This window comes from Lissotriton vulgaris, chromosome 5, assembly GCF_964263255.1.
Source record: "Lissotriton vulgaris chromosome 5, aLisVul1.2, whole genome shotgun sequence".
Lineage (NCBI taxonomy): Eukaryota > Metazoa > Chordata > Amphibia > Caudata > Salamandridae > Lissotriton > Lissotriton vulgaris.
In genome coordinates, this window is record NC_141693.1 from 396,416,214 (window position 1) to 396,440,860 (window position 24,647).

At 43.1% G+C, this 24,647-nt stretch overlaps 1 pseudogene; it reads left to right on the forward strand.

The window, feature by feature from the left end:
• LOC147710939 (uncharacterized) overlaps positions 1-24,647 on the forward strand; it is a 64,655-nt pseudogene that overhangs the window by 26,324 nt on the left and 13,684 nt on the right.

Sequence of the window (24,647 nt, forward strand, 5' to 3'; positions counted from 1 at the left end):
ATGACATTGGGGTAGTATTTGTTGATGCTTCGTTATGTTTATTGTTGGGAAAAGGTGAATGGGAGGGGGCAATGTTTCGCACTTTGTTAGGGATGATGGCTTATTGAAAGTTGGGGTTTTAATTGAGTGAAGATGGATTTTATGATGTTATTTATTGAGGATGTCCCATTTGGTGATTACATTGTGTTATATTGTAAGTTTCAATTAACGTTTATTTCTACGACTTTACTTCTACTACCAAGTTTAAATACGAATAGATAATCAGAAAAATGAAAACAAAAAAAATGAACAACAACTGTATTCAAGGGTTATGGAATTGTATAATACACCCCAATGGAAAATAAAGCAAAATGTCAAGTGGATCATGTGCAAATACAAATGGTTAGATAAAAGTTACTGGTTGGGAGCCCAAAATGACAGTAGATGTTTGATTGCTGAGCTACTCATCTTCTGCAGGATTACACACTCGCCCGGTCCAAAGTTTGAGCTCTGACAAGGCAAACCAGAAGCCCATCTTGGCCCGCAGTCAGATGGGGCATGGGATTCAATCACCCAAAAATGCATATATAATGGTAGGCTAGAGAGAGCCCTTGAACAGTTGCAGAAAACAAACACTGATGGAATGGCTTCATTGCTGGACACTGTGAAAGATATACAAGGCCTCCTAGCATGCATGGACAGACGTGCCTGGAAAAGGAACTGGTGGCCAAAATGGGCTAGAATACTCGCAGCAGCTGTCTGAATCGAACTTTAGTATAGCCTTGTAAAATTCTCTGCATCAGGGTGGGTGTATGGTGCCACTGCCAACACCGGTAAACCTTTGGTTATATTTTGATTCGAGATGACATTGGGGTAGTATTTGTTGATGCTTCGTTATGTTTATTGTTGGGAAAAGGTGAATGGGAGGGGGCAATGTTTCGCACTTTGTTAGGGATGATGGCTTATTGAAAGTTGGGGTTGGGTATTAGTTTGTGGAAATGGATTTGGAATAAGGAGGGGGGCGGGGCCCATGAAACTGACAGCTCACTAACAATAATATAGAGATCAAAATTTTAGTACAAAAAGATTAGGGCACGCAGAATTTGACTTGACATTCTAAAAACACGGTTGAACTAATTGTAATCTTATACAGTGTGAACGGCCTCATGGCGCATCTAAATGGATAGGCTTACGACATGAACGGTAACAGCTAGGCCCTGATAGTTGCCTCTTATATAAAACTCCTCAGGTGGAAGTGGACCAGTGGCTGCCGAGGTCAAAGGAATTGCCGGGGCAATGTCATTGGCACAGAGGACATCAGCTGGCATGGCAATCCTTCTCTGCTGCAATTTGGTTAAGGCAACATCAAAGCTCACCCCAAATAGTAGCCTCCCCTTATGTCACCAACTAGAGTCTACAAGCCTTCCTTATGGACACATAACACATGTGATGGCCTGGGCTTAGTGTCCCTTAGTGGTAGGTGGTGATCCGGTCCAGGAATGGTACCATCAGTAGAACAGAAAATCATTATGGAGGTACAGCAGTGCTCTCCAATACAGGGAAAATGGCTAGAGGATATAGGCTTGATAGATACTTGGAGACGAGACACTCGATTAAGGTCGGCTTTTTGCATTATGCAGAAGCTCACAAGATTTATGCCAGTATTGGTGTAAGAACCTATAAATCATTCTGATCATGGGTCAATATGTTATAAGATTGATTAGCCCTTAGGCCCAGTGGTAAAAGAAATTTGGTACCTGGAGACTTAACTTCCCTTTATAAAGACCCATTAGTGTTGCATAATATACAGCAAAGCAATGGGAGGGACATGTTACTAGTTCATTCCAATAATAAAAGAGACTCCTTCATGCCAATTAGCGACTGCCCTGATCATTTTAATTAAACAATGTTTCTTCCATAACTACTTAATAAGTATGACCACCTGCAGTGAGATTTGTTTTTAATTGATGCACTGAACTACATTCCCATCATAGACTTCATGACTACTTTTGTAACTTGTTCTATGTGTGGTCCAAACTCTTTCTCATGTTTAGAGTGGACCCTTCAGTTCATACTATATCAGTAAGAATGTGCGTTTGGACCACATAAACATCAATACTATGCGAGACTGAGTCAACGCACACCAGCAGGATAAGTTGGCCTTAGTCCTGGCTAGCTCACAGAGCACTATCTGATACAAGGTACCAAATCGTATTTGCAACCTCAAAACATGACAACTCTGAATCCCCAAGGAAATCGTGGAAACTGATCTCACCCTTTCATTAGTAACTTATGCATGCCCAAAGGGAGACACAAGAATCACTTCTATTGGCATTTACTGAAGTAATATGATTCTTGTGTAAAATACGTGAACTGCAATCTATATCTATACTAATATAATAAAGAGAGAGCCCAAACCTTTGAGGCGGGTAATCTCAGGAACCACAGAACAATCACAACACCCAATACAGCGTTGGAAAGGGCAGGTGCAGCAGTAAGACATAGGCTATGCAGACGCCCACCATATACATTTAAAAGGTAAAAGAACCGTGCCAGAAAAGTAGTCCCTTGTGGGCGTGTCTGCGTTGTGCTGTGGGCGTGTGCTGGGGGCTTGACAAACGCTGGGGGCTTGTAGTACGTTCCGCCCTTCAAGCCATGTCTCATATTGTGTGCTAATCCCACCCTGCTCTCTTTAAATACCCATGCACCCCATAATCATAACCCACCCTTACTCCTTAAAATACCGCAACACCATTAAACACTAACCCATCTTAACCCTATAAATATACCCTGTACCCCAAAACCCAAACCCATCCCTAAACCCTAAAAATAACTCTGTACCCCCAACCCAAACCTAGCCCTGAACCCTATAAATACCCCTGTACCTCAAAGCCCAAACCTACCCCTAAACCCTAAAAATACCCCTGTACCCCAAAACCCAAACCTAGCCCCGAACCCTAAAAATACCACTGTACCTCAAAAACCCAAACCTACCCCTGAACCCTAAAATACCCCTGTACCCCAAAACCCAAACCTAGCCCTGAACCCTTAAAACACCTCTGTACCCCAAAACCCAAACCTACCCCTGAACCCTAAAAATACCCCCTATACCTCAAAACCCAAACCTAGGCCTGAACCCTAAAAATAACCCTGTACCCCAAAACCCAAACCTACCCCTGAGCCCTAAAAATACCCCTACACCCCCAAACCCAAACCTAGCCCTGAACCCTTAAAATACCCCTGTACCCCAAAACCCAAAACCTACCCCTGAACCCTAAAAATACCCCTATACCCTAAAACCCAAACTTAGCCCTGAACCCTAAAAATACCCCTGTACCCCAAAACCCATACCTATCCCTAAACCCACCCCTGTGCCCCATAACCCAAAACTATATCTGAACCCTTACAATATCCAAACACCCCAAAACATATATCTCAGTACCCCAAAGCATATACCCCTATACCCATACTTACCTTATCCAAACATTAAAAAAAACATGCTTTTACCATTCATGCATTTACAACGAATTTCGTTGTAAATGTATGCGTGGTAAAAGCATATAAAATGTAATGCAATGCGTTACAATGGCACTGCAGAGTCATGGTACTTTCGTAATGAAAGTATGCTGAGTGATGGTATGCGGAAAGAAAGTTGCTGAATAATGGGTGTTTACCCTCCCCCGGTAAGTACATTGGTGGCACGGCGGCCCACATCTCCAACAACATACTCATATTTTTTCACCACCCATTTGAAAAATGCACAGGTCTCTCTCATTGATGGCCAGCACTGACATACACTTTTGGAACCACCTCCCGCCACAAGTTCTAGAATTGCGAATTTTAGAGCTGAGGAGCTACGTTCGAATCTCGGCATCAGCTCAACATCCTGTGATTCCAGGCAAATCGCTTTGTTTCCCTGTGCCTACCACAAATAAATGTGTTCTTCTGTAATGTAAATGGTGCTCATGCCATTTTGTCGAGTTTGCGCTATATAATATTGCAAGGAAAAATAAAGTAGGGAAACTCGAGTTCACACACTACTGAACGCGCACTCTTAAGTGTATCAGCACTGCACTGGGAATCGGAGCCTTTCACAGGTCTGTCACAGATAAGAAATGCTAAGAAAACAAAATCCTACAAAACACTATACTACTGGCCGGCAGCAATTCATACCCGGACAGCGTCGGGACGGGCTGCTAGTGATTAATAGAAGGAAACAGAACAGAGTAATCAGCATTACTAGAATGGCAAAAAAGATAACCAATTTAACCAGTGTGCCGTTACATTGATTATATGCATTTAAATATGATCATATCTATACTCCTACCTAGCACACCTAACCTTATGAGTTAAAGGGGTGCAAATCTACCATAATACCCTAGGGTGAGCTAACTCCCCAGTTACCTGTGGGTATGTTTCATCTGGAAGCTGTTCTTGTGCAGAGAAAGCCATCGTCCTTCTCAGGAAGATGACAGGATTTAGCTGGGCTGGATTACAGCATGGGGCAACCTCGACAGTGACAGCAAAATGCTCCTCTGTCAAAACCAAGGATTGGATAAAATAAACATCACCCATTTTACCATGCCGTAGCTCTAGTTAGGCCATCAATATTGATTTTACCCTTGACCAGCTGTCGCCGGAAAACAACAAACACCAACATTTTGCGCAGTGAACTTAAACCTGGTGCAGAATGTTTAAGGCCCTCATATTATGTATAAGAAGAAGTATAAATGTAAACAAATCCATTTCAGGTAATATTGGCCCATACGGACGCGAATGCAAATGTGTGTCAAGAGAAAGCATTTAGAAAAGATGTCAACTTTAAACGTGAACATGTAAAATGGTGGTGTTCCTCATCTGAGGACTATGCAACCACATGATTCCCACTCATTGGACATAAGGCAGCTAAAAGCTTCCTAAAACATGTTCCAAAATATACGTTAAAATCTGTCATTTAAACCTAAAATCTCAAAATCAATGTGCTCTTTAAAATTAAAGGCATGAAGAACACAAGAAATGTATTTAAAAGGGAATATAAAAAAGCGCATGAAAATACTGCATTAAAAGCAACTTTGAAAGTAAAAACATTGCGAAATTAAAAACCTAAAAATCTTCATTACTCAAAACTGCCAGTTTGTTTAAATGTTCCGAGTCCCAGACAAAACAATACTGTTGTCAGCTGCCACAGATGGCTTTTCCGTTGGCACCCCTTTCGCAAGTTCCAATGAACAAACATGGCCGAATCCACCACCTTAGCAGCCGTTGAAGGTGTGACAGCCAGTAATGCTCTTCGCACCAAAACTGGCTCTTACAGGCAAGACAGACCCTTAAAGAGGCTCTCTGTGTTAATTTGTTGGCTCGCCCACCTCTACCAAAGTACTGTGTATAAAAGTTATTTGAGTTCCCGCTCTCTCGGTATCTCACACTGTGGAGCAATATCTTGAATTCTGAGATTCTAGAAAGTATTTTAATGAGTCTCAGAAGGATAACTATTCCTACTTCTGGTTTTAATATGAAGTAGTGAGCATTAGTAGCCCCAAGAAGGTGTCTAATTTTACCTGTGCATTACTTTTTATCATAAGATTAAAAAACAATGTTCAAATCATTAATTTTCCCAGTTACAGTACTCTGTTCAAAGTAAATGTATATTCTTTTATTAACTGCCATCACCTGCCCTCCACTCATCAGCCTGAATGCAGTGATTACTGTGACTTTCCTATTATCAGAAGCCACACAGCAGCATGGGCATAGCTTCTTCTTCGACATCTGCTGGTGAGAGGATGCCAGGGTTGAATGGTATATCTACCGTTACAAAAGTGAGGTTTGCACTGCTCAGTCATTCGGTGTGTGCAATAAGGCCCTCGTGGTGCCCCCACAGATGCTTCAGTAGATTGTGCTGCTCAGTATCTGACTCCTGCAGGTGAGTGAATCAGATGGAGCTAACAGCAAGCTCCCAAAGCTGTCAGCGCACTTTTGGCCTTAGGAGGGTGTAATGTTGGAACAATGTTCAGACTAATGGTGCCAACTTCAACGTTACATCATTGAACTCATAGGGAGTATGAAAAATCCAAACATCAAACAAAGAATAGGTGTTTTCAATGAGCCACACCTATTCAGCAGGAAAGTGGTATGTGTGACATATGTAACTGGTGTTGCATTTTGGAGCACCCTGTTACCAGTGGCAGCTCGTCCGCTATGGCAAAGCAGTGTCACCCCACTGCTTCCCCGCAGTGCGAGAAGCAAAACCATAAAATGGTTTTACCAGTTATTACCATTTTATGTTTCCTTTGCCGGCAGGCGGGAAGGTGGGTCAGCCCTGCTTATGGATTAGGGGAGCAGGAGCAGGGAAGACGCGGGGGCCTGGCCTCAAGGTAAGTGGTTTTTTATCATGACCCCTCATGCGCAAACCCCCTCCCCCCACGACCTTCCTCTCCCCTGTGTCCACCACCCGCGAGCCATGCCGCCCGTTACTGACTGTCGCACATATATTACTAAAGCATGGTGGGAGACCCTGTATTTTACAAACAATACATTTTCCATTGAATTGACCACTAAATTTGCACAGACATACCATATTACTGGTAAACTATATAGCGTACAAACGTTCATGTGTGGAAATTTGGTTTCAAGGAATATTTGTCATTTGTGCATCACAAAGTAAAGTGTCTTGATTTGTTTTGACCCTATTAAAACCTTTGTTTCCATCACACTTCAGATTTTAAAAAGATGCCTTCTTTGTGCTTTCCCTGTTATTTTTGGAATATGTGTACAGTTCATTTGTAAGTAGTTATATCGTGTTGCATGTTAGAAGAAAACTACAGCCTACCTCCTCTCCTTCCACGCTACCAAGATTTTCACTCAGTTCAGTTTACAAAATCCTCGCACTTTGCAGTAAGGGGGCGGTGGGGGGAATTAAACACCAGTCTTGTGTTAAAAGAAGACTACCACTGACATTTGACCTCTGTCTTGAACACACATCAAATGTGACAAGATAAAAGCAAAAAGTAAAGTCACCTTTAACGCTCGTTCACATTGGTAATCCAGCATGGCTTTGAATTTACTCTCTCAGGGCTCACGGGCTGGTATGATTGGCCCCTTCCCACCTCTGCGCCCCGGTGCATTGCACCGGTTGCACCACTGGTAGCTAGGCTCCTGACCGTACCAATGCGTTCAATAAGCAGGAGGCACATTTTGGGAAACCAAGCGCTTAGCTGCAGTGTTCGATGAAAAGATGCCTTGCACACTGGGTAAAACGTTCTGCAAGTTACACATGAATATGTCCTTTAAACTAATCAGGAAACTCGTTGTGGATGATTTCATTTCTCTATTCTGGTCATTGGCAACATTTCACAAACAGGAAGTCAGGTCTTCCATTTCCTTCCTTATCAACTCATTTCCCAGATGGTTGAACAGCGCAGCGAGGTGAACGTCCGAAGCTGATGTATTTGTTTACTTGTCACAGGCTGAACTCAATACGGGCACTCTCAGCGGCCAGGTCGATAAAAGGAAGAACATCTACGGTGAAAGGGCACGAAGACATTCCGTTTGTGGTTTGCAGTGGCTATATAAAAACTGTCAATTATCCAGCATACTTCTTTTGTTCTCCATCGCTGAAACCAGTCTAGGAAATGAACCTTTGTTGAATACAGCACAGCAGGCGTACGTTGCTTCACCTGAATAAAGGACGGTGTTACCCCCACATGCTTACCATCCTTACAAAGGCATTTTGAAGTATGTAAAATAGTATTCCTGTTGTCATCTTTCATGTACTCTCAAATGACTTTGTGGATTTGCCCAAAAACATCTGAAAATGAGAATATTCATTGAATATTCAAATACATTTGTATGAATAGAAAGAACTGTGCTCTTGCTGCACTTTCACTAACCAGTATTGGGAAGTTCCGATGACGAATAATGGACATTTAAATGCACTCCTTTCTGTACTCATAAATGCTTTTGTAAATTGCCCCTTCCCGCTTATTTGTCCTTCCTATGCAAATTGATTTAGAAATCCAGTGTGGTGCATTATTTGGGCCCCTTTATTGGAATAGGTAAAACTTTTCTCTCAAAACAGAGAGGTTAATTATTTTGGTCTAATTGGATTCTGTAGCGTAGCCATTTGCCTAAACGGATGTATAATAAATGTTCAGTTCCAGGAAGCACATAGAAATCAACCAGTTTGTATAAACCTGCGAAGACTACTTTGCCACATAATGCACAGCGATATATTTAACTAACGTTCACACATTCAGCCTTTCAGTCCATGCACACAATGCACTCACCATGTACCCTCAAAATAACACAACACTCCACATTCACCCACACACTAACGCACACCAATGCAACAATAAAACACACAATGAATCCTCCCTCTATACAAATAAGCAATGGCTGTAAGGTGCAACTCAAAACAGTTCAATATAAGGGGTATACACCTGTTACAACACAACTTTTACAACTACCTACCATTACAACGCAACTTTTACAACGCATACCATTACAACGCATTGCGCTGGAGGGCGCTCTAGGATAGGGAATAAGTTTAATTTACTATCCAACACCTTCTCTAGTGTCCACGGGGACTGGAGTTGGAATAGTAAATTATACTTACCACTATCCAGCACCTCTAAGCGCTATGCGTTGTAATGGTATGCGTTGTAATGGTCGCGTTGTAATGGTAGGTAGTTGTAATGGTATGCGTTATAACGTCATACATCCAATATAAGGAGTTCAAACAAATAATTAATGAAAAGAAACACAGTGTGTAGAATACAAAATAAAAAATGGACCTACAGTATTATCAGGGGTGGCACCTCCTAAAAAACGGAGGAGCGTCGCCCCCGCACTCGACCCCCCCCTCCCTCCGCCCCCCAGCACAGCAGGCAAACACTAATAAATATTATGGCATGTTAATGCCGGTTTATTTTGCCATTGCTCGTGCTATGTACAGTGCAAGGGTGGAAGCGTGGCTGAATCCTGTGATTGCAGGATGACTGCTACCCCTGCCAGTGCCCATGTCGGATTGGCCAGCTGCCTTGTGATGACCAGCTGAGCACACGCATTGTAGAACCAGCATTCCAATGGCTGTAAAACTGCATGGGGATTGCTGGCACAGGGTCCCAGCCTCAAAAGGAGTGCTGGGTTAGCCTGTGTAATCAATACTGGAGCAGTTCTGGTGCTGTAAACAGCACACGAGCAGCTCAGTATTTGTTGGATCCGTGTTCCACTGGGCAGGAAGAAGTCCTTTCCTTTCCTGCTCGTGGACACAAGGATCGCTGGCAGAGAAGTGCCACAATGGGTGGGAACCACGTTTATGGTGAGTCGTGCGCCATCAGCTATCTCGCCTCACCATATTTTATATTGCTAGCCGCCACTGATATTATTCCAGGGAAATATAGGAGTCATACAATATACATGGAACCCCAGAGTTACTGTCACTGTGTCGTTGCGGCTCCAACCCTGAGATCTCTTATTCTTTCATTCTACAGATGCCACTCACCTTCTGATAATCTCATCTGACCTTCTTGCACATCCGTACCACCCATATAACTTCCACCTGTGGCTTTACCTAGTGAATTCCAAGCACGTTTCTCAGTATACCAGTGGCATCAAAAGAATAAACACCCTATCCTTCCTTGCATTCACTTCAAAATGAAGATTATAGTAATTAATATTCTGGGTGCACACAACATAGCTTTGACTGTTGTATGATGAAATATCCCCAACCACTTGGCAGCTGCTAAGGTAGACTGGCCAGAACCTTTGTCAATGGCTGGGTTAGTGAGGACTAGGGGCTCGAGACCTTCCACATGCAGCGGTGGCCAAGGTGAAATCTGGAACTTTGACTGTGAACAGAAACATAATTGGAGTGTCTGAAATATGGCCACTGGATTTGCTTAACTCTGCTACCACTTTTGGCTAACGGTCTTGTCCTACTAAAATCATTGAGCACCAATCCCAAAGTGTTGCTGCTGGTGTTGGCTTAAATGGAACAGCCAAGTTGGGGCACAAAATTGTTCTGTGTAACGTTGGGTAAATTTACAAATTCTGGAGAAAGCCTAAGGTTTTCTGCACAACATATTAAAAAGAACCTCCTCCATCATGGCAAGAAACTTAAGCTAGAAGTTGTAACTCACGAGGGGGGTGATTTTCCACCTACGAAAGAATATTTACAGACTACACAACTGTTTCTAACAATACCAAAGTTGATGATTGGTGCCAATGTGTAGGTGGAGAAGTGGTAAACCCTTTGAGTCTCTGCGCTGTTGGTAATCTTTCATCAATCACCATGTATGAACAAATGGAGTATACTATCTTACATCAGTCTGTAAGTGCTCAAAGAAGAATCCAAGAAACAGAGGACACCTTAACTTGTGATGAAGAAGTGGAAACTGAAATCGAAAACTGTAATGGAAAACTCCCAAGACTTGTGTTGTCTGATGCTCTTAAAGAAGACCTTAAGAGAAATTTTACTGGGGGACTAACTAACAATTTTTTGAGTTGAGTCTCTGGAAGCCTCTACCGAGGCTTGATGCAGTCAAGTGGCATACTTAGTTGCTGAAGACCCACACACTGCTGCTATGACTTCATCTTTCCTGCAGCTAAATGAAACTTTGTCCAGAAAGGTGAATGTATAACAACATCTTCAACCTTGATGTGGAACAGCAATCATATATATATAGGATGTTTACCTTGCTTTTGGTAACTTCAGGAGAATGGAAAGCGAAGCAGTGCTTTATATCTGCGTTACACACAGATCAATTTGAGCACATAAACACCCGACTCCATGAAGCAAGCCTCTCTTGCCATTTGTATTTTGAGGAACAAAGACCATTTTAGTCTATATTGCTAAAAGTATATGCTATTTTTTAAAAGCCCTTAAATTTAACAACACTTTTCTCCTCTCCTTACTGTCTTTCCAAAATAATTTTTATGTTCATGCTCAGCTTCCCTTCAAAATGTGATATTGTGAATGAATCTAAATGAGATAAAAAAAATAATAATACCGCCAGCCAAAACATATGTGACAAAAATATCACCCAAAGCATATCAAGGACACAAATATCAACTCTATATGCATTGTATGTAAAGTTAAAAATACCAACTACAAAAATATAGACAACCACCATATCATTATAAAATAGGTAAGTAAAGTAAATTTGAACAATTATGTATAATAATAATGTTAAAATAAATAAAAACAAAAATAATATTGCATTACACATATATACTTATAAAATCAAAAATATATAGAAGTTATAACTTAAAAATATAAAATACAAATATCTAATTAAAAATAACCACAAAAAAGTATAAACATACATTTTTTTATTTATTTAAACATAAATAAAAATATTATTATGAATAGTACTTAATTATAATTACAAACAATGTTCAGACAAATACAATATTAAAACAATAAAATGAATATTACTGCAAAATATATATTGAATATTATTTTTCTCTGGCTCTACAGCAGCTCTGCTGACCTGGTTCTCTGGCTCTAGAGTAGATCTGCTGACCTGGTTCTTAGGCTCTAAACAGCTCTGCTGACCTGGTTCTCTTGCTCTAGAGCAGCTCTGCTGACCTGGTTCTCTGGCTCAAAAGCAGCTCTGCTGACCTGGTTCTCTCCCTCTAAAGAGCTCTGCTGACCTGGTTCTCTGGCTCTAAAGAAGTTCTGCTGACCTGGTTCTCTGCCTCTAGAGCAGCTCTGTTGACCTGGTTCTCTGGCTCTAAAACAGTTCTGCTGACCTGGTTTTCTGCCTCTAGAGCAGCTCTGCTGACCTCGTTCTATGGCTCTAAAGCAGTGATGTCATTTGAGATGTCATCAGTGATGTCACTGACCATGTCATGAATGATGCAATATGTGATATCATCAACAGTGCATTGCAAGCGCACGAGTTATAGTTAGCAGAACTAACTATAACGGAGGAATTTCTATGGTTTTGTATGTGTGAAATGGCCAGCTACCTATAACACCCCTGAATTCTATGTTTTTTTCTGTGAACTTCTAAGGTTTTTTAAATGCTAATTTCTAACTATAGCGTCTCTGAAACCTACGTTTTTTTCAGTGAATTTCAAAGCTTTTTCAAATGCTAATTTCTAACTATAACGTCTCTGAAACCTATGGGTTTTGTCAGTGAAAAAAAAATAAAAAAAATAAAATATATATATATTTATATATAAGTAATGCCCTTTCAGGGTTAGAGTGCTACAAAAATGATAAATTGTGAATCTGCTCACCTCAAATCTCTGTTTTTCTAGCAAAGTTTTTAATCATAGGATTAGCACAATGCCATCCATGGCGAACAACAAAAGGGAGAAACTATTTTGCCCTTTGTACGGCAAAATCATAAAGCATAGGATTAGCACAGTGCCATCCATGCTGAGCTATAAAATGACAAAATCATTTTTACACTCCAGGCACAGTATAACAGCTTTGGAATGGTAAAATACCATTCAAGCCAACCTGGAATGAATAAAAGCAACACCTGAAACATGTTGCCCTATCAATATAGCTCTTCAGATGGTTTAGCTGTGTGCAGACACAAGGGAGCACCCAGTATCAATCAAAGCAATACTCTTTAAGAGTTAGAGTGCAGCATTATTTATGCAAAAAAGAGGCAGAGAACTCTGGGTAGTTCCCAAGTTTAGGTGGAGAGCAGCTCCTGTAAAGAGCACCCTACAACACCAGTGACACTCTGAATCTGCTCACCTTGAATCTCAGTTATTCTAGCAAAGCTTTTAACCATAAGATTAGCATAGTGCCATCCACACCAAGATAGAAAAGGGACCCAGTGGCATATTTATAAAAGATTGATGTAGGGCAGGAGTGCACTGTATTTACGAGACACAGTGTATTCATGTCCTTTCAGCAAGCGCCGGCATACAATTTGGTGCCTAGTGCCAATGCAGGCACTGTTGCACCATGCTGCTAGTGTGTCTACATTGTTGCAGGATTGTTTTGCGCAGAAAGGAGCACCTTCCTGCACAAAAACAACCCATGGAAGTGTTTTCCTTGTTCTATGTGTGCTGCAAAATGCAGCACATGAGGAATGAGGAAAGAATGGGGAGGCATGAGGTTCTGGCACTGCCCCAAGTTTAAGTGATTTTGTTAATCTGAGGCAGCGTTGAAATTCATGGGTGTCGCGAATGGAACACCCACTGCAATGCCCATGGAACACCTCCTTGACGAAGAGAAAGGCAATGCAGCACTTTACTCAGAAAACCTGAGTAAAGAGAGACATCCATTCTCAGCAGCGATCAAAGTAACCCAAGTGAAAGCACAGGGGTTGTACTCACAGAGCTGTGGGTCCTCAAAAGACCACCACAGAAGGCACTGGGTGCATTTTGTACAACTCAAAGAGCATCAAGCAGTTAGAAGGCTCCTATTTTTACACAACACCAGATTGGCGGCAACAACATAAATGTCAGCACACGGCTATTGCTTGAAGAAGGTCCCAGTCAATGTGGTCAGCCAGCATCGCTAGAGCTCTTGACAGTAGGAAGTTCCACAGGATATGATGCTACTGCTTTCCTCAAAAACCTGCTTCCAATCGATACTGCCAAAAAGCAGGAAATTGGTGCCTTATGGACTGCCTAGATGAAATGTTTTGATGATTTCATTGATGCACTGGAAGAAGCAGATAACAAAAAGATTGTCAAGTATCTCAAGAATCAAAAGAATTTTGCAGGTAAAGGAGTAAAGAAAGTAATAATGAAAATACCATAAGCTGATGAAATCTCATACCATCAAATCAAGGAGGCTCTAAATATCAAGTTCAATCCAATGGTGAATGTTGATTACAAAAAATACATTTACAACCAAGAAAGGCAGAAAGCTGGCGAAAAGATTGATGAGTTTGTCAAAAGACTTGATACACTCAACAAATTTTGTAATTTCAATGAATTCTATGATGAAGTAGCCATACGTCATAGAGTCATAGATGGATGCCTTTCTGATTCATTAAGATGACAAATACTGAGAGAAATGCTCGGTCTAGAGTGAATACTTATGGCTGAGAGAGATGAAGTGTAGTGTAGTTCCTATATTCATTAGCTCTGTGCATTGGAATAATATATCCTATAGATTTGACGTAGGACTTAGGTCAATAGGTCTCTATCGAATATACTACACTTAATTGTGATTGCCAGCTAGCTCAGAGGTCACTAGAAACTTTCCCGAATACACAAGAAGGGATTAGATTCTGACAACTGCATAAACATGACAATTTTGTTTCTCAGGACTGGAAAATATCTTCAGAGTCGTAGAAACAAGAGATAACTATTTTACCTAGTCAATCATGCATGATTCATATCTACAGAGTTGCAGAGAAATAGTGAGACAGGCGTTTTCAATTAAAGGTTTATTGAACAGTCTACTTTCTCATGTAAAGAAAGGTGAACTGCTACAATCGTTAGACAGAATGCAAAGTATAATGCGTACAGCGAGAATAGTATTATAAAATAATACGGTAATAGCATTGTATAGTTTCTAAGCCATATAAAAATACATACATAAATAACACAGGCTAAAATACTCAACTGGTGCTTCTAAAATACGCCTACCCGAATGGACTTAACCTAGGTCTAGTATGAGGGAAGAAGTAAGTATTGTTTAGCATAGCTTTAGTTCTGCCAAGAATTGCCAAAGGTTTCTCTAGGTTCTAATCAGCTCCATACCTTAGAATGAAGGAAGTTGGTATCTCTGTCTCGGGACTCGATTTCCCAACACCCCACAAGGGCAGTCAGAAACACTGGAGCAGGATTCTCAGCAGAGGAGGACAGCTTCTTGTCAGTGCGTCAGCTGGAGGGTCGGCTTCCTTCGGCACTTGCTCTAGCGAGTAAGGGCAAGTAGGTTGTTGAACTGCACCGAACCACACCGTGCTTTGCTATAGCAAGTGAAGGTATATTTATACCTTGAAGGTGTTTAGGAATTACAGCTTTGACGTAAAGTCGGGCATATGGATGAACCCCTAAGGAATAGTTACTTATGAATAATAATGAGTTTCTTGGAGAAATCAATATCCAGGCTAGGGGAAGTACCTTCTACTTAAGAATCTGGTTTTCTAAGAAATTGTTGTGACGTTTGATGAATGGATGGAAGTAGCCATGCCTGTATTTGGGTAGCATGGGCTATGCCTAAATAGGGGCTTGATTTCAATGCCTATATAAGGGCACAGTGGATTTTACCTATATAAGGGCATGATTTGGGAAAATTCATTTGGAATCTAAAGCGCCAAACAACAACCACTCCACTTTCTTATGTATGACATTACTAAGTTCTAAACACGTTAAACATATCTAAACATGAAGTGTTAAAACCCACCAAAAATTACATAAAAATGCTTATGAACTGGTTGTACACATAAAAAATGCATTTGTGCTGTACGCATTTAAAGCAATGTTCAATTCGAAGCATATATGTTGACCTTTGTAAATGCGATCTGAATGAATCATGAAAATATACATTTATGAAAAGGCTCGTAAATACAGGCCGAAACCATTTCATGTCAGATTACATAAACTGTAGGTGTATGTAGACAAGGTCAAATATTTTCTCACAAAGTTTTTTTTTTCCAAAGAATTCTTGTTCTCTTTGAATAGTTCTACTTTAAGCAGATTAGTTTGTGCCCAAAAAAAGTAAAAATACAAATTTGGAATAAGAAAAAGTTAATCATAGAAAAAAAGATTCCCAAAGTTAGAACTCTGTTTTGAAAAAGGAAGGTCAGATTCAAAAATCTCTCAGAACACTGTGTGCCAAATCAAAAGTCAGTGTTATTGGTTGGAGAAAACATCAAATCTTCTAAGTAATTATAAAAGTCGTCTACCATTGTACGTGAAAGTTGGATTACCTCGATTAGAAGATTAACCACACAGAGATGTGAATCATCGCCTAAAGCATTGGTCGCATTAGCAATGTTTGTATTGGATGATACCTGTGCGCCTGTTTCCTCTCGTACCTCACCGTCAGCATTTTGCGTCTGTGAGATCTCAATGAATGCCATCATCAGAATTGGTATCCCCTGGGGACAACACTGCGCATGTGCCGTTACCGGTTCAAGAAAAGTATCAACATCCGTTGGCATGACTGATGGGAGTGTGAGACATAGGTCTAACACGCACTCTCTTCCGCATAGCAGGCAGCGTAGAACAGGTAAGATGCAATCTTGCCAGATTGGTCTGAATGACAGAAACCATGAGATATTAAATTCTCGTAAACGAGTTAATCCCAAAATGTGGACGATGCGCTCACAACATTTCATCGCCAGTAAAGTTGTCTCCATGGAGAACTGGGTATCGCTGGTGAATTGGCTTGTCATGTCGCAGCAGCAGGAGCAAAAATAGTATCCCTGCAATGAGTCCCAAAATGAGAGGCAGTCCGCCAAACACTGAGCACACGAAGTTTGGAAATATTCCTAGGACAGCTTCAAAAGGTGCTAACAGACCAGAAAATACAGTCTTAAATACATGTAGAATACTGTATGTATAAGACATGTTTAAGATACGACTTAACATTTCTGAGAAATATACAGGGCAGTTTGTAGTTAATAGGGCATGTATCTCGGCAGAAGTCCTTGCGACTTGCAGATCATAGGTCTCCGTGGCGGAGGTCAATGGCACAGTTTTTTGCAAAAGAATGGCTTTCATTCTATTTAAAGTATCAATTCGTATAGAAGAGATGTTCAGTGAAGGCCATAAAGGCGACTCCCTGTCTGTATTGGTCTTTGGAAACAATACTTGCACACAGCAAGTGACCCTGGCTGACACTGTTACTAGATAGGTTGGACCTGGCAACATGCCACAGCAGCTGTGATCGTTCAACATGAGGTAACTTCCATTAGAAAGTTGCCCAAAAATTGGATCAATCACGTCAGCTGGTGAACCTTGCAGGTGGTAGGATAAGTTGGTAGAGGAACAATCGCTGTCCCTGTGTAAATTAATACCCTGACAAAGGAGAGAACCGCTAAGGAAGGATTACTTTTTGTGGCTGCTGCTGGATATTTGTATTTGAGGACTTTTTTGACTTTGGAGTTTGGATCACTTTTGGATTTGAGATTTTACAAGTAAGTTGGTGTTGTTTGTTTGGGGCATTGCAGTTGCTGCAAATAACATTTTTAAACTTTTTCACAACTTCAAAAAAAATATATTGTGGGTAGCCACAGTATACAGTAGGCCCAGGGTTAGTCATGGGTGCATGATTCAACTGTTTCTGTGAGTTTTTTGGAACTTAAATCTCATTTATGTCATGGAATTTTAGCTCACTCTTATATGTGGATTTTTTTGGGGGATTCCTGTAAAGCCTCACTAGCCAGTAGGCCCAGGGGTAGTGAGTGCTGCATGGACCAAGTCTTTCTGTGGGGTGTCTTTAATTTAAACATCATTGAGGGCATGGATGGCATTGGATTGTGGTGATTTTTGTGTGTTTTCACTTTTTGGGGTGTTCTTGGGGCCTGGACATGTGGGTGGGGGCCATTTTGAGGCCTGGTCCAGGCAGGGCCTGGCCATGTGGCTGGGGGACAAGGGGCCATTTTGAAGCCAGGCAGTGTGCTTTGAGGCATAGGCCTGCACCCACCCTGCCCTGCTTTCACCGATTATGCCCAGGGGTAGTGAGTTGTGCATGAACTGATGCTTTGTGTTGGGCCTCTTGAATTTAAACATCATTGAGGGCATGGATCGCATTGGATTGTTGTGTTTTTTGTGTGTTTTTTTTACTTTGTGGGTGCTGTTGGGGCCTGGCCATTTGGGTGGGGGATATTTTGAGGCCTGGTACAGGCAGGGCCTGGCCATGTGGCTGGGGGACAAGGGGCCATTGTGAACCCAGGCAATGTGCTTTGAGCCAAAGGCCTGCATCCAGCCTGCCCTGCTTTCACCCATTATGCCCAGGGGTAGTGAGTGGTGCATGGACCGATGCTTTGTGTGGGGCCTCTTGAATTTAAACATCATTGAGGGCATGGATGGCATTGGATTGTGGTGTTTTTTCGACTTTGTGGGTGCTGTTGGGGCCTGACCATGTGGGTGGGGGCAATTTTGAGGCATCGCCAGGCTGGGCCTGGCCATGTGGCGGGGGGACTAGGGGCCATTTTGAAGCCAGGCTGTGTGCTTTGAGCCATAGGCCTGCACCCAGCCTGCCCTGCTTTCACCCATTATGCCCAGGGGTAGTGAGTGGTTCATTGACCAACGCTTTGTGTGGGGCCTCTTGAATTTCAACATCATTGAGGGCTTGGATGGCATTGGATTGTGGTGATTTGTGTGTGTTTTTCGACTTTTTGGGGTGTTGTTGGGGCCTGGCCATGTGGGTGGGGGCCATTTTGAGGCCTGGTCCAGGCAGGGCCTGGCCATGTGGCTGGGGACTAGGGGCCATTTTGAAGCCAGGCAGTGTGCTCAGGCCTGCACCCAGTTTGCCTTGCTTTCATCCATTATGCCCAGGGGTACTCAGTGGTGCATGGACCAAGTCTTTCTGTGGGGTGTCTTGAATTTAAACATCATTGAGAGCATGGATGGCATTGGATTGTGGTGATTTTTGTGTTTTTCAACTTTTTGGGGTGTTGTTGGGGCCTGGCCATGTAGGTGGGGGCCACTTTGAGGCCTGGTCCAGACAGGGCCTGTCCATGTTGCTGGGGGTCAAGGGGCCATTTTGAAGCTAGGCAGTGTGCTTTGTGCCATAGGCCTGCTGTACCCAGGCCAGTATGCCTTGCTTTCATCCATTATGGCCAAGGGTACTCAGTGGTGCATGAAACAACTCTCTCTGTGTGGTCTCTCTTCTATTAATGTAAACATCCATTTCTTTTTAGAAATATATTAGCAATTTTTATTTTTGGTCTTTCCGTTTTGGCGTGTGTTGTAATAATATAAATGCCTAGTTGCAAAGTATTAATTGAAGCACGACATATGCTACATTTATTTAACTGATGTTCCTCTGACTTTGTTTGCTTTTAGGTGCACAAAGACAAATCAGCCTCGTCGTTCATCATCAGTGCCAGGAATAAGTCCTGCTGCGGTGTTTGCAGCACAACGTCACGTGTGGCCACAGACAACTCTGCAACTCGTGCAACTGCGGCCTGCTTTTCTGACATCTGAATAAGATGGGCCCATAAAAAGGTGGCCATAGCTCCTCTACCAAGAAAGTTGCCAGTAAGAAGGAGCAGAAAAAGCAAGTGGTGCCACAAGGAGACTGGTGTGCCGGCCGGCACATTTTTTGGGGTAAAAAAACGATGCCTGCAGTATCGGGGTCCGCCGGGGACCAAGCTGGGAGCTGCACCTCCGCTTCATTGGGCTCAGTGCCACCACGCCAAGTTAGGTCCAAGTCCTTAAGTGCTGCAGAGGCAGCCACTGTAATAATTGCTCAATCACCATCGACCAGTGATGGTGGCTCATCGCAAGAAAGTAGCATCCAATGAATGCAGGGTGTAACTCATCTGACGAGTGTTCAACAACCACAGCCGCAACAACAACCACAGGTGCAACTAGTACAAGCTCAAGTACAAGCCCAAGTACATGTGCAAGAGGCGCAAGGACAGGCACAAGGACAGGCGCAAGGAGAGGCACAAGGAGAGGCGCAAGGAGAGGAGCAAGGAGAGGCGCAACTAGAGGCGCATGGAGCGGCACCACTGCCTACAATGCTTGTTCCTGCAGAAGTAGGGGCACATCAGGAAATCGAAATTCAAGCAGAGGTATCATCCGAGGAAGCCACTCCTCCTGATGATTCATTGTCTTCCAGATCCCCAGCAAGAAAAAGATCAAGGAGGGCTACTACAAGTTCTTCTTCAAGCCCCCTTCCTTCTGATGATCTTGATGTGGATTGGAACCCACCACCAACAACAATGCATTCTGAGTCTGAGAATGAGGCACGCCATGAGCCGACAAAGGTAGCTAAGCCTAAAAGGAAGGTTCACGTAAGGCTTTCAATTAGGGGTGATGAAGACGAACAAGAAGTGGTGTATTCTGCTGCTTATGAACAGTCTGACGACGACCCAGTCATCACAGACGTCACTCCAGCCCCAGCGGGCATGCAGCAGACAGACATTTTTACCCTATCCCGAATTGCTGCTGACCGGGATGTGGGCGGCGTGGCACTGGTACCACCACCAACGCAATTAACTAGTAACCCAACACCACCTACAGCTTCCATATTTTCTCGTCAGAAGGGCCGGCAGGGACTTCCATCCAGCTCGACCTCCATTACCTCAAGTAGTGGTGCTGTAATAAGTGCACAACAGAGTAAATTTCAGCAACGCCCATCCTCCACTTCATCTGGCATTAAAACTGAAAGTAGCACATCCACCACCAGCAAACATCTCCAGTCCCCAGTTTGGGACTTCTTTAGTGTTAGCACAAAGGCGGAAAACATGGTCGTTTGTTCCATTTGTAACCAAGTAGTTAGTCGGGGTAAGCTTGGTACCAACTATGACACCAGAGGCCAGAGAGGTCATCTCTAAAAAACACCACACTATTGTTTGGGATGTGCACCTAAGGAAGATCCAGGTAGCCAAAAGTACAACAAATCCAAATGTATCCATTGATATTGCATCTGATGATGATGACGAGGGGCTTATCATGCAGGGGGGGGGAGTGAAGAAGCGACAGACATTTTTTCTGGTACAGCCAGTACCCCTGGCAGCAGCACACCCTCTACCCCTGCAACATGTATGAGGCACACTAAGAGTCTGGGAGAGACACCAATGCGAAAAAGTACATCAATGAGCCTAACTGGTTTGAAGAAGTCTGCATCATCATCATCATCATCACGTAAAATGGTCCAGACCACCATTAGCAGAATGTTTTGGTTGGATGCGCCATTTGAACGCAACCACCCAATGGCACACCTGTATAACGCAAAGCTGGCTAAAATGCTAGTACTGGACTTTCTCCATTTTTCTTTCGTGGAAGGGGTGGGTTTTCTAGAATTTGTAGCAACAGTCTGCCATAAATGGAAGTTCCTAGCTGGTCCTATTTTGCCAGAGTTGCTGTTCCAGCACTACATCAAGATGTGCTAAAGGTGATTGGAGCAGCTATTCGGAAGAGTGCTGTTCACACTATCCACCTGACAACAGACATGTGCACCAGTTGCTAAGCCCTTGATTACATGTGCATCACTGCACACTGGGTCTCTTTTGCAGGCGTTAAAGACAAGTTAAAAGCAGGTGTTGACACAGACAGTTTTTCAAGCTACTCGGATACATGCAACAGTAGCCATGTTTGCCATGGAGAAATCTCATACTACACCTAACCTTTTGAAAGAGTTTGATAGGAAGGTCTATGAATGGCTGCATCCAAGAATTTGCATGATTGGTTATGTTTCCATGGATAATGGGAGTAATATAGTTAAGGCCATGCAGCAAGGTGACTATTTCAGAGTGCAGTGTTTGGCGCACAGTATTAACATTGTTGTGCAAGATTTCTTGAAAAAAGAAACCACAGTCAGCAACTTACTGACCACCTACTGAAGAATCTGCACACATTTCAGCCATTCTTTTAAGGCCCGGAAGAAGCTGAGGAGCATTTAACATGAACGTAGATTGCCAGTCAAAGTACTCATCCAGAAGGTTGCAACACATTGGAACTCAACCTTTTTCATGCTTGAGTGTCTGTCTGAGCAGTGGAGGGTAATCAATGAGTATGCCTATAAACGGGGTTCTACTATGTAATACATGAGGCTACAGTTGGAGGAATTAAAACTATTTGCAAGCCTGACAGACATGGTTCGTCCTTTTGAGGTCTTCACCCGTGAAGTCAGCAGGGAGGACTGTTCTTTGGGCAAAACTATCCAATTGTTGTGCATGCTAGAGCACCAACTGAAGGCGGTGTTTTCAACGTTCCGAGATGATGCTGAAAAGCAAGACGCATATCAGTTGGCGGAGAGGTTATTAGGCCGCCTAGTTGACAATGAAAGGCTTTAAAAAAATACATACAGAACAACATTACTTTTGTGCCACTATTCTGGATACACGGTGCAAAAATGCAGTGGCCAGAAAAGCATTCATTACTTTTAATGAAGCAGATATTTCAAAGTACAAACATTGACTAGCTGTGTCAGCCAGTCGGTTCTAAAAAGAGCGGCAAAATCTTGAGGGAGCCGGAAGAAGTACTACTGAATCAGCAGGCCATCCGGCGTCAAGTTCCACTTCTGAGTCTGTGGCCGAAGGGAGTTACTTTCCCTCACAGCTGTTAATGACACCAGCAACTGTATCATCAACCTCACCTGCACCAGGCCCAGTCAGAATATTTTCGGAAGCGGATTGGCTAACTCATCAAGGGTTTGCTCGTTCCAGTGATGCAAAGACCACAGATGGTACGCAAAGTGGAGCAACCCTGGAGAACCTTGAGTCGATGGTGCAGGCCTATCTGGATGAGACAACAGAGGTCTTCCTTAAACAGAACCCATTGCTCTATTGGTATAGGAAAAGGCCTCTATGGCCACTGGTCACCAACCTGGCTCTAAATTATTTGTCTTGCCCACTCGCAAGTGTGTCTTCTGAACGTGTTTTCAGTGCTGCTGGTACCATTGTGAATTCAAAAAGGACCCGCCTCTCGCCCAAAATGTATAGAGGTTAACAATGATCAAGATGAATCAGCACTTCATACCACCAGATTACAAAATACGTGAATGCAGGCAGGAAGAATGTCCGGGTTCCCCTCATAAGTACCAGTTTCTTGTGGTGGGTCCTCGCAGAGACGACACGAACTGTCAACCCCACACACACACTACCGTGCTCTGCTTAGGTAACAAGACCAGGAATAGGATGCAAGTGAGGATGGCAGCCAAAAGGTCTGGGCAGGAAAGCTGGGTTTGTAGGTGGGGGGCGGAGGTCCCTCTCGTGTGTAGTCCCAGGGTTTTAGCTGAACGGGGAGACAAGGGAACAGTAATTAACCACCGTTCTCTAGCTTGCAACACAACCACAAAACTCATATGGGACACAGCTTTCCTCCTCATAGCTACAGCTGCCCTGCTGCTATCTTGGAAAATGAAAGGAAGGTATCCACAAGCTCTCCAGGAAGTGAACACAACAAAAATCAAGCGCTCCTGCGCTGCAATCAAGGTAGGTGCCAAGCGCTCCTTGCGCAAACACAAAGGAAATACCAAGCGCACTTGCGCTGTGAACAAAGGAAAAAGCCAAGCACTCCTGCGCTGTAAACAAAGTACCTGCCAGGCGTTCCTAGCTCTGCCACTGGTCAAATGTCTAGCGCTCCTGGCGCTGCACTGGTCAAATGTCTAGCGCTCGATGCTCTATGATAGTTAATTGTCTAGCGCTCCTGGCGCTGCAAAGGTCAAATGCGATAAGCGCTCCTAGCGCGGTCTGAGAATGAATGCGGATGTGCTCATGCGCTATCCACACAGCGATGGAAGCGCTCCTAGCACGGTCTGCATCCGGGAAAGATACACGGCGTTCAGCCAGGGAACGGACTGTAGCAGTACACGAAGCGCCGAGCTCCGGGGAGTCGCGCCTGATAAGCGGCCTTCCCCGGAAGCCCCAGTGACGCGGTTGCGCTTCCGGCCTGCGACTGAACTGCTAACAGCCGAGACCGGAAGTGAGGATCCCTGTACCCATACGAGCGCCACACAATCATACGGACAACAGGCAAGCGTGGAGAAGGGAGGGGGGAGATTGAGGAACCATGACAAAGAAGAGGACACAGACTTAGGCAATGGAAGTTCATCTCTGTTACCTGACCTACTCCCGTCTCAATTCATAGAGTTTGAGGACAAGCTCTACTTCCCTGACACCGAGGCCTGAATATGACTTCCTTTTTTTTCGTCCTTATTCACTTTTATTCCTGTGTGTCTTTCTTTGTTTTGCAACTTTTATCACAACAAAACTCTAATCACATAATCACAACAAGTCCATCAGCAGCACTGTCTTCATCTTATTTCCTCATTGATTTGAAGGTGCGCAGTCTGCATTCCTGAGCTTCACAAGTTCACAACTCAATCATGCTCCTCTGTCCTCCTCCTCCAGACTCCCCCTATCCATTTCCCTCAAGGCAGATGGCTGGATTATGCAGAATAAAGAAACTTTGTCTTCGTAGACGAGTCCCCTCAAGCGGGACTGGAATTACTGACTACATACTTGCTTATTGCTGACAGTTACTTCTGAAATTGACAGGAGAGGCTGCCCTGTGGTCCCTCAAGAAGATGTGGACAAAAAGTGGAACAGGTAATGAATAATGAGAAGAAGATGGCATGCAGTGGACAGCAATGGCTGTCGAGCTCTGATGAAAGCAATTGCTGTTTGTTTGTTGTGCATGAAACGAATCATATGTTTTCTGTTATTATTTATTCCTTTACACACTAAATGTAACTCAAGTCTACTCTACTTTTTTTTTAGCTTGTTTAATTCAAATTGTACTTTAACTGCAGGGGCCACTACGTTGCATTTTCCAATATGCAAAATGTCCTTGGACTTACTGTTTACCAATATACCATGATGATTGATTAAATAATATATATTTTTTCTTTACAGTCAGTCACTGGGATGGATGGATCATCAGTGTCGGTTTACAGAAGAACTATGGCCAATTCATGAGTGGCAAACAAGTAAACCAGTCTACAACAAATACTACAGCAGAACTACATGTCTGTCTAGTCGTGGTATGGAATGGTCGAGGCAGTGTAGTGTTGTTATGCCAGTCAGAGTACAGACAGCAGTTCATGTAAAATTGGGGCTATG